The sequence below is a fragment of the Macaca nemestrina genome, chromosome 13 (assembly GCF_043159975.1).
Source record: "Macaca nemestrina isolate mMacNem1 chromosome 13, mMacNem.hap1, whole genome shotgun sequence".
NCBI classification, from domain to species: Eukaryota; Metazoa; Chordata; class Mammalia; order Primates; family Cercopithecidae; genus Macaca; species Macaca nemestrina.
Window position 1 is genome coordinate 73,075,240 of NC_092137.1, and position 19,031 is coordinate 73,094,270.

Genomic DNA, 19,031 nt, shown 5'->3' on the forward strand with positions numbered 1-19,031 from the left:
CCATCTCTACTAAAATTACAAAAATTAGCTGGGCATGGTGGTGCATGCCTATAATCCCAGCTACTTGGGAAGCTAAGGCAGGAGAATCACTTGAACCTGGGAGGCAGAGGTTGCAGTGAGCCAAGATCCTTGCGCCACTGCACTCCAGCCTGGGCAATAGAGTGAGACTGTCTTAAAAAAAGAAAAGCAGACTCTTGAGACTCTTGAAACCAATGAGAGAAGCAACTCATTGTGTATTAAGGATCCTCAATAAGATGAACAGCAAATTTCTCATCAGAAACCATGGAGACCAGAAGACAGTGAGATAACATATTTAAAATGTTATTTTAAATATTTTTTATTTAAATTTGTAAAACGTTGAAAGGAAAAAACCATTAAGCAAAAATTCATTATCTGGCAAAACTATCCTCCAAAATGAAAAAGAAATTAAGATATCCCCAGATAAACAAAAACTGAGACTCTGTCATTAGTAAACCTGCCCTATAGGAAGCACTAAAGCAAGTCTCTCAGGCTGGAAAGAAAAAACACTAAATGGTAACTCAAATCCATACAAATAAAGAACACTGTTAAAGGATAACTACATAGGTAAATACAAAAGTCAATATTATTGAATTTCTAATTCGTACCTCCTCCTTTTTCCTATATGATTTAAAAGACTGCATAAAAAAATACGTGTCCCTGTTGATGAGCATACATTGTATAAATACGTAATTTATGACAACAAAAAGGACAAATGGAGTTATATAGTAACAAAGATTTTGTATACTATTGAAACTAAATTAGTATCCAACCAGATATTCATAAATTAAGATGTTAATTGTAACCCCCAGAAAAATCACGAAGAAAATAAGTTAAAATTTATAGTTTATAAATGAATGAATCAAACTGGTACACTAGAAAATGCCTATCTAACACAAAATAAGGCAATAATGGAAAAAACAAGGAATGAAAAATACAGAAGATACACAAAATAAATAGCAAAATGGCAAAAGTAAGCCGTTCCCTATCAGTAATTACAATGAATGAAAATGGACTAAACTCTCCAATTAAAAGGCAAAGATTGACATGATGAGCTTTTTTGCTGCCGTTTGTTTGTTTTCTTTGACATGATGGACTTTTTAAAAATAGTAACAACGGCCGGGCGCGGTGGCTCACGCCTGTAATCCCAGCACTTTGGGAGGCCGAGGCGGGCGGATCACAAGGTCAGGAGATCGAGACCACGGTGAAACCCCGTCTCTACTAAAAATACAAAAAATTAGCCGGGCGCGGTTGTGGGCGCCTGTAGTCCCAGCTACTCGGGAGGCTGAGGCAGGAGAATGGCGTGAACCCGGGAGGCGGAGCTTGCAGTGAGCCGAGATCGCGCCACTGCACTCCAGCCTGGGTGACAGAGCGAGACTCCGTCTCAAAAAAAAAAAAAAATAGTAACAACATGATCCAACTACACGTCATGTATAAAAGACTCATTTTAGATCCCAAGATAGAAATAGGTTGAAAGTGAAAGGATGGAAAAAGATATTCTAAGCAAACAATAACCAAAATAATATTAACTGGACAAACCAAAGGAGAGCTAAAACTAAACAAAACAAGCTTCAAGCCAAAAATAGCTGCAAGAAAAAAATGGACATTATTACTTCTATTTTAAAGGTTCAGAAAACTAGTACTCAAACCCTGTTCTGCATACTGCTCCTTCTAGAATAATGTACTGTTTACAACAGAAACAGAATCAACTCTTTAGTGCCTGCATAGGTAGGAACAAATGTGCTGTAGACGAGTTACCAAAAAATTACCATTTCATACACTGGTGAGGAGGCCCTGGTTGACCTTTAGCCTGTTTGTGCCAAGCAGTTATCCTTTCAGTTCAGGAAAGGGATGTACTAATCTGACAAACACATTCAAGCCAACGACTACAAATCATGACTAAGATTTGCTATTAGTCATCTCCCATTCTTTCTAAAGACTTCACTCCTTTGGAGTAAAGGCTATCATATACGAGTAAAGCTTTTCCCAAAATGTCATGCCTCAGAGGAAAGTTAAGATCACCAAGGAGTTCTAAAATGTATTTTCTTTAGGGTTGTTAATTTTCTAAAAAACATAGTAGAGCAAACAAACATATTAGTTTAAAAAAAAAAAAGCAGGATACAACATAACATGTGCATGTACCTGTCTGTATGTTAATACAATATTAACATATACAGTGAATATGTCCATATAGTATATATAGTATAACATAAATATTATAGTATTTATAAAAACAACAGCAAATGTTTATTTCATGTATACTACTTATAAAGGACTGTTCTAAACACTTTTCACTTATTATCTTGCTAAACCCCAAAACTATACCCATGATACAGGGTGACAGTATTACCTTCATTGCACAAAGAAACAGAATCACAGGCAAGATAAATTATTTGTCCAAGTTACAAAGCTAGTGAGTAGAGCCATGATTACAGAGAAAGTATAAAAACTCAGAATCCCACATTCATCCATTTCTCTATCTGCCACTATATTATATATATTATATAAATGTACATATTATAACTTGCTGCCCCCATACAAAATAGACATAACATTATGCAACATCATAAATACATTTATGTTATACATACACAAATTTTTTATATATGCACATGTGTGTGCATGTGTGTTTCAACGACATAGAAAACGTTCAAAATGTAAAAAAATTATCAAGCAAATATGCTAAAATAATAAGTTTATGAATAGTTTTGCTCTGTTTTAGGTTTTTCTAAATATTTCCATATTTACATCAATAAGCATTATAGTGGCAACTATTTTGGTCAGACCCCAGGCCCCACATCAATGCTATCTGGCAAAAGACCACACACTCCACACCCCACAGCCATAAAATGAAACAGGGGACTAAGTTTGGGCCAAGCATAACATCCCAGGTCCCAGAACACGTAAGAATTAGACTATTGTCTTAGGGGTGGAAAATCAGATCATTTTCCTAAGATTATAATAACTGAAGCTGACCAAAAAAAAGAAAAAAAAAAGTCCTTTTCCTCTTTAGTCTAGAGATATTATAATAGATGCCTAAAGTTGCTGGTGTATGCCCCTTGCTTCATGAGAAAATTCAATTTTAGGACAAGATGAAGACAATGGAGAAAAAGGCAAGTCTGAAAAAGAGAAGAGACTTTCTGGTCAATACAAAAATCCTTTCTTACAGTCTGACCTAACACCAACTTGACCCTATGTTTTCAGATGCTTGGTGTAACTTAAACTTTTTTGTTTAAGTTAATTCACACTGAGTTTCTGTCACTTGCAACCAAAGAGTCCCAACCACTACAGGTATTAGTTTCATAATCTGGAAAAAAGGCAAAGAAATATTTGTATGCTGCTTATATCTTTTTTAAAATGATCTTCATAACATTTTCTATTATTAACATATAAACTCCAAAATAAAAGAAATAATAATAGCTTACTAAACAATAAAAACATACCTACAATACAATGAATTTTCTAAATTTCCAAATGCCCTTATGACGATAAAATCAAAACAAGAAATCATTCCTTCCAGCAGAGCAAAACAGGACTAAAAGAACAAGCTCTAACACTATAAAATAACCTGATTATACAGAGATTTTTTCAGCATTTTTTGTTACTATTGTTCTATTTTTTCCTTCTATTTATCTTCAGAACAGTACAGGTAGAACAAAACTGCATTAAAAAACCTGAAGTATTCTGTGCCCTAAAATATTTTATCTAAATCTTGAAGAGTTGTTATATACTCTTAGTTGCATTCATGTAACTTGGCAAGCTGACAAAGGTTTCCTTCAATACACACTACACACAGCAGATTAATCAACAGGACATGGAGTAGAACCTAATTCTAAAGTGACTGTTTTTCATTTTATAATACTACCTTAGGCTATCTGACACCAAATTTCACTGAGTAGATGACAGTATATGATGTGCTTGCTTTATCTAAAAAAGAGGAAGTCAAAGTAAACAAAGAATTCAATAGCAGCTATAACAATTCCCTTTACAATGATATTTCCTCCCCTGTGTAACAGCTCAAATTACAGAAAATCTGAGGTTGCTATTAAGCATTAAAAAGGATAAGGAAGTCCTTGTTAGGTTGTTTTTGTAACTTGTTACACTAAGAAAAAAAAAACTCCTTTTAAATTGGGTTTTCAGGGGGTTTTATTTTTATTTTGTGTTTATAAGTGATGAAATTCCTAACTAAATTACTACTCCCAATGTTCCTATTAATATAACCATTGGTAGTTTAATCTTTTTGTCATAAAGTTCTGGCCATGCTATTCTTCTGTCCCTTGAAAAAGATACCAAGTCCTGAATCCATATTGAAGATTCTAAATAAAATCTAAATTTCTGAGCTTAACAGTCTAGTACTTTCCCAATCTTACCCTAACCTTTCTATCCATTTTTTCTTCATACTGTTCCTCTCCACAAGGTTTTCTCCTCTCTGAGCAAACTGATTTTTTTAATCCTATAAACAGTCTAATTGCCAGGATAGACTAGATTATGCTACTATAACAACCAACCTCAAAATTTCAGTGGCTTAAAACAACAAAGATTTCTTTCTTGCTGATGATGTGAGTCCATCGTGGGTCAGTATGAGGCTCTCCTCTACAATGTCCTCACTCTGAGAAGCAGCCAATTATCTACAGTCAGTAAACTTTTTCTGTAAATAGCCACAAAGTAACTATTTTCAGCTTTATGGGACATATGGCATCTATCACAGCAATTCAATTTTGCTGTTGTAGTGCAAAAGCTGCCAAAGACAATACATAAACAAATGAGTATGGCTATGTTTCAATAAAATTGCATTGACAAAAATTGGCAACAGATCGCATGTGGCCTGCATGCCAGTTTGCCAGAGCACTGCAGGTCACTGTGACAGAGGAAAAGCACAGTAAGAAAATTAGAGACTCTTAAAACTTCCACTTGGAAGTGACTCATATGACTTCAACTCATATATGATTGGTCAAAATAAATCATACGGCCACAAGTAACTTCCAAGGAGAAAGGACATGCAATTATATGTACCTGGAAGGGAAAAAGAAATATTGAGTATATAGGCTGGGCGCAGTGGTTTGCACCTGTAATCCCAGAACTTTGGGAGGCCGAGGCGGGAGGATCATTTGAGGTCAGGAGTTCGAGACAAGCCTGGCCAACATGGTGATACCCCATCTCTACTAAAAATACAAAAAATTAGCTGTGCATGGTGGTGCGCACCTGTAATCCCAGCTACTCGGGACGCTGAGGCAGGAGAATCACTTGAACCCGGGAAGCAGAGGTTGCAGTAAGCCAAGATCAAACCACTGCACTCCAACCTGGGCAACAGAGCAAGATTTAGTCTCAAAAAAAAAAAAATTGAGTATATAATCCTAACAACATCACAAAGTATATTTTCTTGACCTTTTCTTGTTTCTTCCCTACTATTATAGAATGCCTAAATCTCCTTTATCTACAAATCCAAATCCTAGCCATTCCTCAAGACTGAGTTCAAATATCACCATCTCCAAGGATTCTGCATCTCATAATTTCTTTTTGGCTTAGAGTTACCTTTTCTTTTTTATTTTTTAAAATTATTTTATTGATACAAATATTTCTACATATTTGTGGGAAATGTGTGATATTTTGTTACATGTATAGACTGTGTAATGAGTAAGTCAGGATACTTAAGGTGTCGATCACCTCAAGTATTAATCATTCCCGTATGTTGGGAAAATTTCAAGTCGTCTGTTCTAGCTATTTTTAAACAGACAATACATCATTGTTAACTATAATCACGCTACTCTGCTATAGAACATTAAAACTTATTCCATCTAACTATATATCGGTACCCATTAACCAGTTTATTTTTATTCCCTCCCACACCCCCACCCTCCCACTCCTCTGGTATCTATCATTCTATTCTCTACCTCCAGATTAATGTTTTTAGTTCCCACATATGAGTGACAACATGTGATATTTGTCTTTCTGGGCCTGGGCTTAATTCACTCAACAAAATGACATCCAATTCCATCCACATTGCTGCAAATGACATGATTTCATTTTCTTCTGCAATTGAACAGTATTCCATTGTGTATACCTCGTTTTCTTCATCCATTCATCCATTGATAGGCACTTAGGTTGATTCTGTAGCTTTGCTATGTTTGCATGGAAGTGCAAGTATCGCTCTGATATACTGGCTTCTTTTCCTTCCAATAAATACACTGTAGTGGGACTGCTGGATCACATGAGAGTTCTATTTTTGAGAAACCTCCATACTGTTTTCCATAGTGGCTATACTAATTTACATTCACAAGAAAGTGTATAAAAGTTCCCTTTACTCCATACCCTTTCTAATATATGTTTTTTGTTGTTGTTGTTGTTGTTGTTGTTGTCTTTTTAATAATAGCCATTCTACCTAGGGTAAAATATATCCATGGTTTTGATTGCATTTCCCTGATGATTAGTGGTGTTGAGCATTTTTAACACACCTGTTGGTCATTTCTTTTTCTTTTTCTTTTCTTTTTTTTTGAGATGGAGTCTCGCTCTGTCACCCAGGCTGGAGTGCAGTGGCGCGATCTCGGCTCACTGCAACCTTCGCCTTCTGGGTTCAAGTGATTCTCCTGCCTCAGCCTCCTGAGTAGCTGGGACAATGGGACACCACTGGGACACCACCATGCCCAGTTAATTTTTGTATTTTTAGTAGAGACGGGGTTTCACCATGTTGGTCAGGCTGGTCTCGAATTCCTGACCTCGTGATCTGCCCACCTCGGCCTCCCAAAGTGCTGAGATTATAGGAGTAAGCCACTGCACCCAGCCCCTGTTGGTCATTTCTATGTCTCCTTTCGAGAAATGTCTATCCATGTCCTTTGCCCACTTTTAATGAGAATAATTGTGGAGATTTTTTTCCTGTTGTTTGGATTCCCTATATAGTCTGGATATTATCCCTTATTGGATGAAGAGTTGCAAATATTTTCTCCCACTCAACAGGTTGTCTCTTCACAGTTGACCATTTCCTTTGCTGTGCAGAAGCTTCTTAGTTTAGTATATTCCCATTTGTCTATTTTTTGTTTTGTTACCCGTACTTTGAGATCTTAGCCATAAAATCTTTGCTTAGACCAATGTCCTGGAGTGTTGCCTCTATGTTTTCTTCCAGTTGCTTTATAGTTTCAGGTCTTATGTTTAATGTTTATGTTAAATCCTTCTTGAGTTGATTTTTGTAAACAGTGAGGGAGTCCAGTTTCATTCTTCTGCATCTGGATATCCAGTGTTCCCAGCACTATTGATTAAAGAGGATATCCTTTTCCCGATGTCTGCTTTGGGTGCCTTTGTCAAAAATCAGTTAGCTGTAAGTATGTGAATTTATTTCTGGGTTCTGAATTCTTCTCCATTGGTCTATATGTCTATTTTTATATGAATACCACGCTGTTTTGGTTATTATTGCCTAGTAATATATTTTAAAATCAGGCAGTGTGATGCCTCTAGCTTTGTTCTTTTTGTTCAGAATTGATTTGGCTATTTGGGTTCATTTTTGGTTCCACATGAATTTCAGAATTGTTTTTTCTATTTATATGAAAAATGACATTGATACTTTGATAAGGATTGCATTGAATCTGTAGATTGTTTTGGGTAGTGTATTAGTCCATTTTCACACAGCTGATAAAGACATACCCAAGACTTGAAAGAAAAAGGTTTAATTGGACTTACAGTTCCACATGGCTGGGGAGGCCTCAGAATCATGGTGGCAGGTGAAGGGCACTTCTTATATGGTGGCGGCAACAGAAAATGAGGAAGAAGCAAAAGCAGAAAACCCTGATAAACCCATCAGATCTCGTGAGACTTATTCACTATCATGAGAATAGCACAGGAAAGACCATACACCATGATTCAATTACCTCCCCCTGGGTGCCTCCCGGGTCCCTCCCACAACACATGGGAATTCCGGGAGATACAACTGAAGTTGAGATTTGGGTGGGGACACAGGCAAACCATGTCATTCCACCCCTGCTCCCTTTAAATCTCATGTCCTCACATTTCAAAACCAATTATGCCTTCCCAACAGTCCCCCAAAGTCTTTACTCATTTCAGCATTAACCCAAAAGTCTATAGTCCAAAGTCTCATCTGAGACAAGGCAAGTCCCCCCCACCTATGAGCCTGTAAAATCAAAAGCAAGTTAGTTACTTCCTAGATACAATGGGGATACAGATATTGGGTAAATGCAGCCATTCCAAATGGGAGAAATTGGCCAAAGCAAAGGGGCTACAGGGCCCATGCAAGTCCAAAATCCAGGGGGCAGTCAAATTTTAAAGCTCCAAAATTATCTCCTTTGACTCCAGGTCTCACATCCAAGTCACGCTGATGTGAAAGGTAAGTTCCCATAGTCTTGGACAGCTCCGCCCCTGTGGCTTTGCAGGGTACAGCCTCCCTCTCAGCTGCTTTCATGGGCTAGCATTGAGTGTCTGCAGCTTTTTCAGGCACACAGTGCAAGCTGTCAGTGGATCTATCATTCTGGGGTCTGGAGGACAGTGGCCTTCTTCTTGCAGCTCCACTAAGCAGTGCTCCAGTAGGGACTCTGAGTCGGGGCTCCATCCCCATATTTCCCTTCTGCACTGCCCTAGCAGAGGTTCTTGATGAGGGACCCACCCCTCCAGCAAACTTTTGCCTGGACATCCAGGCGCTTCCATACATCTTCTGAAATCTAGGCGGAGGTTCCTAAACCTCAATTCTTAACGTCTGTGAACCCACATGCTCAACACCACATAGAAGCTGCCAAGGCTTGGGGCTTGCACCCTCTGAAGCCACAGCCCAAGCTGCACATTGGCCCCTTTCAGCCACAGCTGGAGCAGCTGGGAACCAGGGCACCAAATCCCTAGGCTGCACACAGCACAGGGACTCTGGGTTCAGCCCACAAAACCACATTTTTCTCCTGGGCCTCCGGGCCTGTGATGGGAGGGGCTGCCTGGAGACATTTTCCCCAAAGTCTTGGGGATTAACATTAGGCCCCTTGATACTTATCCAAATTTCTGCAGCTGGCTTAAATTTCTCCCCAGAAAATGGGTTTTTCTTTTCTATTACATAGCCAGGCTGCAAATTTTCTAAATTTTTATGCTCTGCTTCCCTTATAAAACTGAATGCAGGGCTGGGCATGGTGGCTCACACCTGTAATCCTAGCTCTTTGGGAGGCCAAGACAGGAGAATGGCTTAAGTCCAGGAGTTTGAGATCAACCTGGGCAAGACAGCAAGACCTTGTCTTCACTAAAAATAAAATAAAATAAAAAATTGAAGTAAGACATTCTACAAAACAAGGGAGCAAGGTATGCTTTTCTAAACAATGAAAGTTAATATACAGAAAATATTGAAAGAATCGTAACAATGAATAAATATTTATTTAGGGTTAGATTATGTCCTCTATACCAACATGGATGCCAGAAGAAATACAAAGAAATTATATGACAGTCTGTGACCTAGAAGTTGGAGAAACAAGACATGCACACATGAAATGATAGCAAGTACAAAAACTGTACCATAATTCAAACACTTATTGAGGATTTACATTCCAGATACTGTATCCACACTGAGGATAAAAAAATAATGAACAAAATACTATCCCTCCTTTTAAAAACTTCAAAAACTATCAGAGGTGACTAATATAAACAACTACATAATGCAATGTCACTGGTACTATGTTGATGATTTTTATTAAATGCTATGAGAACTAGGATCAAGAAAATAATTGTTTCTGCTTCTACAGAAATACCAAAACTGCCCTCATTGAAGAAGTTATTTGAACTGTTAGGGTATGCTAAAACCTGACTATAAAGAGCCTACATGGTAGGCAAAAAAGAACCAGCAAAGATCTGATCTGGATTTTTTTGTAAGTTTATGGCAATAGTATGGAAAATGGGCTGACAAGTAGTCTATATACTCTACTAGGGCAATCGCCATGTCTGTCTTATTTACTGATGCACTCAGTGCTGAGCACAGCATTTCACACATAGTAGACCATCTTAAGTAATGCATTTGTTGAAAAAATTATAAAAAATGAAACAGAGACACTAGTAAGGAGTGTGTTGTCCAAGTGAAAAACAGTGAGAACTTAATTAGGGCAATCACAATGGGGAATTGTTGATGACATCGACACTGAATTGCCTTAATTTAAATGCCAAATTGTATGGCTTATGAACTATAGGAACTAAGAAAAAACAAATATAGATACAAGAGAAGCAATCTGATCACAAAGAAATCTCACAATGAACTATAAGCCAAAACAACCACCTAACAACTTTAAATATATTACATATTATTGGAAAGTGATTCCCTCAACTGGCACCAAGTATGAATTCATCTCAGAAAACCTTTAAAAAGTCATCTAAATCCCCAGGGTTTTATTTTATTTTATTTATTTATTTATTTATTTATTTATTTATTTATTTATTTATTTATTTTGAGACAGAGTCTCACTCTGTCGCCCAGGCTGGAGTGCGGTGGTGCAATCTCGGCTCACTGCAACCTCCACCTCCCGGGTTCAAGCAATTCCTCCACCTCAGCTTTCCAAGTAGCTGAGATTACAGGCGTGGGCCACTTTTGTATTTTTTTAGTAGAGACAGGGTTTCACCATGTTGGCTAGGCTGGTCTCAAACTCCTGACCTCAAATGATCTGCCCTCCTCAGCCTCCCAAAGTGCTGGGATTACAGGTGTGAGCCACAGTGCCCAGCCTCAGGGTTTTCTTTATCTTTTTCTTTTTTTTCTTCTGATTTTCCATAAAAGATAGCTTTAAGGAAAGTTTAAGATTATAACTTACTTTTAAATATGACATAAATTTCAAGAAGGTTTTAATTAAGACACAGAAAGAGATTACTGGTCTAATTTCTTTTTTTGTTTGTTTGTTTGTTTGTTTGTTTGTTTGTTTGAGACAGGGTCTCTGCTGCCCAGGTTGGAGTGCAGTGGTACAATCAGAACTCACTGCAGGTGATCCTCTTACCTCAGCCTCCCAAATAGCTAGGACTACAGGCACATGCCACCATGCCCAGCTAATGTTTTGTGTATATTTTTTTTTCTTGCAGAGATGGGGTTTCACCATGTTGCCCAGGCCAGAACTGGTCTAACTTCTAAGACATGACACTACAAATTAAATAGACTAAAAGGAAGACCCATTCAGCTATCAGAACTCGGTAAGAGAGACATGAATAAAATACTTTTTTTAATACTTGGTATCCACACTTTTACTATTCAAGCATGACCTTAAAGAAATAATTTACAAAAGGGATGAGATAATGCCTACCTCATAGTGTTCTTACCTGACATAGTTCAGTGATTTTCAGATAGCATAATAGTTAAGAACAAAGACTCTCTAGGTTCAAATACCAGTTCCTTCGTCTACCTGTTATTTCTGTATTATTCAACTTCTCTGATCTTGTTTCCTCATCTGCCTCATAGGGTTGTTGTATTAAATGACTTAATATGTAAAATTGCTTAAAATAGGGCATAGCACAAAGTAAGTACTAAATAAGCATTAACTGTTGTTATTATTTAAAATACTCAGTACAAATATAAGTGTGAAGTTGAATGTGAAGGCTAGTCATTTAGCCTCTGCATGAGCCTAGCAAATGACACAGCATCAGAATTTCAATTAGCAACATTCTGGAATGTGGGGTTCTTTTTTTGCCGTTGTTTTTTACCTGCAAACCATGAGGTATCAGAATTTGGGGTTCTTAACAACATATATCCTTCAGGAATATCAAGAATCTGCCGGCTGGGTCTGGTGCAGTCGCGTGCACCTGTAATCCCAGCACTTTGGGAGGCCAAGCCAGAAGGATCACTGGAGTCCAAGTGTTTGAGACCAGCCTGAGCAACAGAGTGAGACTCCATCTCTACAAAAAATTTAAAATATTAGCCAAGTGTGGTGGTATGCACCTGTAGTCCCAGCTACTCCAGAGGCTAAGGTGGAAGGATTGTGTGAGCCCAGGAGGTCGAAGCTGCAAGTGTGCGGTAATCACACCACTGCACTCCACCCTGGGCAACAGAGTCTGAAAAAAAGGGGGCAAGCCTGTCTCAAAAAATTAGAAATGATAAAAACAGAAAGAATCTCCCATATTCCTGGTGCTACCACTGGCAGAACCTGAACAAATTATGACCTCATTCTTTGCTCTAGTTTTCTCCTAAGATCCTCATGTCAGCTTTTTCTCTAGGATCCTGGACTGAGTCACAACTTCCCCACTGAATTCCTGATTTAGGTTCTTTCAGGGGCTGTGTCTAGCTCACTCTGGGTGTGGTGCCATGTTTGGCACCATCTCTTCTGAAAACACTGATGTGGTGAAATTCAGCTGTATTTGAGCTGGTTTCCCTTGTAATTTTCCATTTTTTTTATTAGAATGAGCAAAAGCACAAAACATAATTACAAGTTCTGTACTTAGCACTATCAAGCCTCCCAAAATCCCAAAGGAACTAAGACTTTTGTCAACTATCTTCTAAGAAACAGTATTGACAAGTCCTACCCAGACTGCCAATCATTATGATCCAAAGAGCTAACATACATGGTACATCTAGCTCCAAGCAATAAATGCTGATTTCTTTTGACTCTTCCTCTACCTACTTTATCCCCACCCTGAGGGAATGTATGATGAAAAACTTTAGGAAAGAGACTAAGCTGGGTATGTGTAGTGGTTTGTTGGGGCACAGCTTGGAGACACTGGCATTCTTGACAACAACTCTGAGTCAAATGTGAATTAATATCAGTCTCCCACCTCATTTTACCCGTGTCTCCCAACTTCCTAAATGGTGGGTGTGATTACATGAATATGTTTGTATCATGATTAATGTTCAGATCAGAAACAAAACTGGTTCTTTTTATGACTCAGAAGGCAAAATATTCTACCTTTCAGGCAGAATGTGAAAATTAGGATAACTACTAACTGATGACACCAAACTTAATTTTCTTGCAACTATACAATAAAAAACCAATCTGACATATAGAGGAAAAATGTATATAGATAAGTAAATATAGGAAAATGTCAATAATTAATTATTGAATCTAGGGGATTGTTCTTTTGATTTTTTTGCAAGTAAGAGATTTTTCTTAATAAAAAGTTTGGGCAGCAAAGGGCAGGGGGGAACTTGACACACTCATAGACTAACACTCCCAGAGTTCAGAAAAATAAATAATTTACTGTCTATACCATCTAAGTCATAGAAAACAAAACTGCTCTGATTTTTTTGCCTGTATGCATAAATTTTACCAAGTCCTATACCAATTTACCTGGATGCTCACAGGTTGCCCCCATAAGGCTACCACACTCAGAGAAATGGCACAGGGCTGACTAGGAAAAAGAATTCCCATCTGCCAGCCATAAATCCCCATGCTAACAGTAAGTCGAAATGGATTCCTCTGATAGGGGTATTCCCAGCCTCTAACACAAAACACACTTCCACCCAAGGTAACAGTAGAAACCTTTGGTGAGATAATTCTTTAAATTTTTAAATATAAGAGGGAAAATACTGAATACAATCACATAAACCTATGAAAATTAAAATAGTAATGCAGAAGCACTAAGTTGTGAGTTTCTACAACCCAAGTGGTAAAAGTGAGGGTTTTTCATCTAAATCGAAACGAGAAAGGAATTCTGCATTTAGTATTCCATCAACACTTCAACTGTAGGGAGAATAAATCTATAATATGCTCTTTCACAGGGAACAAAATTAAAATAAGGTAAAGATGGTGACATTTACAACCAGTTTCTAGAATCTGAAGCAGTTCCACAAAAGCTATGCTTTCAACTTACTCTGAGCAACCAAAATTTTAAAGTTAAATATAAACAAATTATCCATTTCTCCTTTCTTAAGTAATATAGGAGGTAAGACAAAAGTAGTACATTTTAATCCCAAACTGCTAGGTAGAAAACAAAATAAGAGTCTAGAAAATTAGACTAGGGCATTAGTATTAGAATTAACAAGTAGAGGGAATATAAATCTTGATATCACTACAATTTTCTAGGTGGTTTTTAACAAGCCACTTAACTATATCTTTATGCTAAAATAGAAAACAATATTAACCATACCTTCTGAACTGAAAATAGGCCTATTGAAAATAAATTTGAAACCACATGTTCTCATTCGCATGTGGGAGCTAAAAAAGTTGAACTCATAGAAGTAGAGAGTACAACTATGGTTATTAGAGGCTGGGAACAGAACGGGGAAGGGGCGGATGGGGAGCCATGGTATATGGATACAAAATTACAGCTAGATAGGAAGAATAAGTTCCAGTATTCTATGGCATTACAGAGTAAATATAGTTAACAATAATTTAGTGTATATTTTCAATAAATTATTGAAATTTCAATAACTGTCATCTGCTGGTAGTTATCCTATTTTGAATGTTCACAACACAAAGAAATGATAAACGTTTGAGATGATGGGTATGCTAATTATCCTGATTTGATCATTACACAGTATATACATGCATCAAAATATCACTCCGTATCCTATAAATATGTACGCCTGGCCAGGTGTCGTGGCTCTGGCTCGGGCCTGCAATCCCAGCACTTTGCAAGGCTGAGGCAGGAGGACTGCTTGAGCTGTGGAGTTCAAGACCAGCCTGGGCAACATAGTGAGGCCTTGTTGTTACAAAAAAATAAGCAAAACTAGCCAGGCATAGTGGCATACTCCTGTAGTCCTCGCTATTTGAGAGGTTGAACTGGGAGGATGGCTTAAGTGAAGGAGGTTGAGGCTGTGGCAAACCAAGACAGTGCCACTGCACTCCAGCCTGAGCAACAGAGTGAGACCCTGTCTCAAAAACCTAAATATATAAATAAGTACAATTATTACATGCCAACTAAAAATTATATAAATAAATTTAAAATCAAGGGCTACATAAATGCTTATTAACAAATAATAATGATGTGAGAACAAACGATGTGAGAGCTGGGAAGGAGTCAATACCCAAAGGATATGTATCTACAACACCTAGCGGATAAGCAATCTTTAATGAAGTCATCTTTTTAAACCTTCAAGTAAATAGTAAATCTGATTGCAAACTATCACATCTGGCCTCACCACAAAAAACATCAAAGGCAGTGAACATGTAATGAATCAATGTGAAATATAATTCAGCAGCCAGCCCTATAAGTTTTTGCCTGTAATCTTGAATTCACTGAAATACAGATTCCAAATAATTTCTCAAAATCCAAGCTTCAGCATTTCAGTCTGGGGTCTGTTAAAGAATTTATCCTAGATGCCCGGAATAAGCTGGATTAGTTTAACCAGGTTCTGTTGCCTAGCTATGGAATGATGGAGCACCTCCCTGGAAGTGGATAGAATCCAGTGTTCTTCAGTAGAACTTTCTCAAGATATATCTCAGATAATTACTTCTGAGAGCATTCTGAATGCAGACTAAGAACTATTTTCCAACAACTTCCAAGTCAAATTTAATCATTAATAACAGCACAGTGAAAAAAATCTTTGTTCAAATCCCAGCTTGGCCACTTGTTAGATATAGAACTGTGAACCCTTTGTCTAGGTGTAGAACTAATCTGCTGTGAAATGGTGATAATGACATCTAAGCCAAAAAGATATAAGTTAACTCTGCTTTTCGTAACTGAATCTAGCCTTGGGGTTATTTTGAAGATTAAATAAAATAATATGCCCAATTAGCATGGCATATGACACAAAGTATCAGCAGCATCCAAATGTTTCCTTGTCCTTACCATTTCTAGCTTTTCTTCTTACTTTGATTTCATCCACTTTTAAATTTTATCCTTCCTAGCAAAAGCCTATAGCATCTGCTTTGAGGCATGATGAGACACACAATATAATAAGGAAAATAGTACACTTATTGTTTACTATGAGCTAGTCACTGAGCTAAGTATTTTATATAGTTTATCTCATTTTATATAGGACATCTGAACTGTTTCCATGTTTTAGCTACTGTGTACATTTGTGCTGTGAACATTTCCTTTACATGTAACCTGAATTTTGGGAAATGCACAAAAATTTCTTAGGGCAGTGGTCTTCAAACAAACACAGATCTACACAAAGGATAAACAAAGGGTACATAAAGAATATACAAAGACTTTCCAAATGTCAAGTGTGATTACAACTTTCACTAGGTGATTATATTATTCCAGTTTACAGTCCAAAAGCTGAGGCTAATGAATGAGATAATTTGCCCAAAGTTGCTTGGTTACCAAAATCATTTTTACTTTTACTCTACCAGGTATCTCTCTCCAATCACTAGCTTGTTCCTTCCCCCACAGGAAACCATTACCTTAACATTTCTGGTAACCACTTTCTTGCTCTCCTTTATATTTTACTACAGGCATACATCTACAAATAATATTGATTGGTTTTGCCTATTCTTAACTATTTTACAAAGGGAATCAGAGGATTGCATTCCTTTATGTTCTGTTTATTTCAATATTATGTAAATAAGGAGCTCAATCCATGTTGTTCTGCCTTACCTATGGTTCATCCATTTTCATTGTTGTATAACATTCTACTGCATGAACATACTATAATTTATTTATCAATAATATTATTTTTGGACATCTGAACTGTTTCCATGTTTTAGCTACTGTGTACATTTGTGCTGTGAACATTTCCTTTACATGTAACCTGAATTTTGGGAAATGCACAAAAATTTCTTAGGGCAGTGGTCTTCAAACAAACATAGATCTACACAAAGGATAAACAAAGGGTACATAAAGAATATACAAAGACTTTCCAAATGTCAAGTGTGAATATTGTGTTTCAAGAATCTAATTCCAGACCCACAACTTTCATACACACTCTTTCCTAAATAAGAACAGGCTGCATTTAATGCAGAGTAGCTTTATAAAATAAAGGCTTATCCCTTACCCCAATCCCAAATCGTACTATCATGCATTGGTTCCAAATATAAAACTCATAGAAAGATAAAATGCTTAGTCTTGAGAGGAAAGAAGAACTACCAACTAAGAGTAATGTAATAAATTATATAATGGAGATATGAACAGGTATGGTCTTTAGAAGTAAATAAAATAAACTACTGAACTAGTTGGAGGAGTCAGGGAAAAAAGAGATGACATTTGAACTAGGCCTTGAAAAGTAAGCATAGCTGTAGAAAATGGTGAAAAGAACACTTCTTGCAAACAGGTTAGCGAGGTACACATGTTTAAGAGGAAGTCACTGGGTAGAGTTTCAGGAAAAACAATTAAAGGGGGATAACTCAACTGATGCGCTCCTTTTGCCTCTGAGGAGGTACAGACTTGAAATAGAAGAGGGTATATAAGAAAAGAGGATGCCAAAATAATTTGTATCCAGAGTAGGAAGTATGACATGGGCAAAAAGCTGGTAAATAGTATGTAGAGACATATTAGTAAAAGGGAAGAGAAGAGTATGTCGAGAAAATAACTGAGCATCCACCAAAGCCATGGTATGCCAGCAGGAGCTGCTCTAAATCTCGATCCAGGAAAGAGGTGTCCACTGGGGCTCATGAGAGATAAATACTAATTTATAAACAACTAATTACCCCTTGCTAATCATTGCCATGTTGTTCAGTACACTCACATTAACTGTCATATACAAACATCCTGTCACATGCTAAATAGTTGCCCTTGCAGAAGCAGCTCAGTTTTGATCAAACACAGATAATCTGCCAATTGGTTTGATGTGGAGCTCTTTTTCGAAACCACTGTTTCTCTAACTATGGCATCTTAAGTATGTGTCACATGAGTCTCCAACTGGCAGTCACATGGATCTCTTAACACAGTATCAGCTGCTCTGAAATGGTAACTGCCTAACTTTAGGGTGACCAGAGCTCACCAAAGTAAATGTCACATAACCTTTATTTTCAGTCAAACAATCCCAAATGTAATCCTGAGATTTGGTGAATATTACCCAGATATTTTGGCAAGATATAGAGAAACAAATAGAAAAAAATATATATTCATATAAAATTTACTAATAATCAAAAACACTTTAATCAGTTCCTACCACTTTATAAATACCTATGTCCTCTGTTCAATTCTTGGAGAAGGTGCTGATAGATTATGATCAAACCAGAAGCAGATTAATTCAGTGACTGTTACTTGATAAATGACCAAATAAACACTGAGCACCTACTATGACTCACCTACTGTATATAAAAGGTGATAGAAACAAGGAATTTATAAACCTGCTCCAGAAACAAATGTGAACAAGTACACATAATGAGCAAATTGCTAAAACAGAAATATATAAAATAGGAAATAGAAGTAGGAAAGGAAAGAGATGAAATCCAAAGCAAGTACAAAGGTAAAGCAAAGGCAAAAGCATGGAAGTACAAAACCACATGCAGTCGTCTAGAAATAACAATTAGTCCAGTGTGGCTACATCAGTGGTTCTCAAGCCTAACTGGAAAAGCAGGGATCTGGGCACATAATTTTTTGTCATTTCAGATATTTCCGAGGTACAGACAGGTATGAGAATCACTGGGCTAGAAACAGAGATTACTAGGGTTGGAAGATGGAATTAGAGAAGAAGAGAGCCAGAGGTTAGGCCAGTGCTAGACTGAAAAGGCCTTAAAAGCCAGGATGGACCTCTAATCGGCCCCTTTGAAAATTAGTTCCATATAAACATAATTTTGATGAAAGGAACCAGACATTTCATCACATTTGGATTCCCGTTTCCCCCAAAATATTAAAAATACCTTTGTAAGCAATAAATCAAACAAGTTTTTAAACAAGTGAATGACAAAAAACTGTCCCTTTTCTGTGGTAGAAAGAATAATGGTCCCCCAAAGATGCCCACGTCCTAATCACTGGAACCTGTGAATATTAGGTTACATGGCAAAGGAAAGTCAAGGTTACAGGTGAAATTAATGTTGCTTATCAGCTGTGAGATATGGTAATTATCCTGGATTAATCAGGTGGACCCATCATAATCACAAGTGTTTTTTGTTTGTTTGTTTTTGAGACCAAGTCTCGCTCTGTCACCCAGGCTGAATTGCAGTGGCACAATCTCAGCTAACTGCAACCTCTGTTGCAGGTCACCAAGTCCAGCCTTCAAGTATTTTTAAAAGTGGGAGAGGAAGACAAAGGAG

General features: G+C 37.3%; 1 protein-coding gene across 5 annotated transcripts in view; it reads right to left on the reverse strand.

Moving 5' to 3' along the window:
* LOC105465254 (exocyst complex component 6B) overlaps positions 1 to 19,031 on the reverse strand; it is a 676,825-nt gene that overhangs the window by 622,494 nt on the left and 35,300 nt on the right. The window contains exon 1 of one of the 5 annotated variants that reach the window (XM_071076904.1): positions 7,687 to 7,707. The exons of the other annotated variants lie outside the window; for them this stretch is intronic. The gene's annotated coding sequence lies outside the window, so the exon portion shown is untranslated. Of the gene's footprint in view, positions 1 to 7,686; positions 7,708 to 19,031 lie in introns of those variants that run through there. 5 annotated transcript variants of the gene reach the window in all.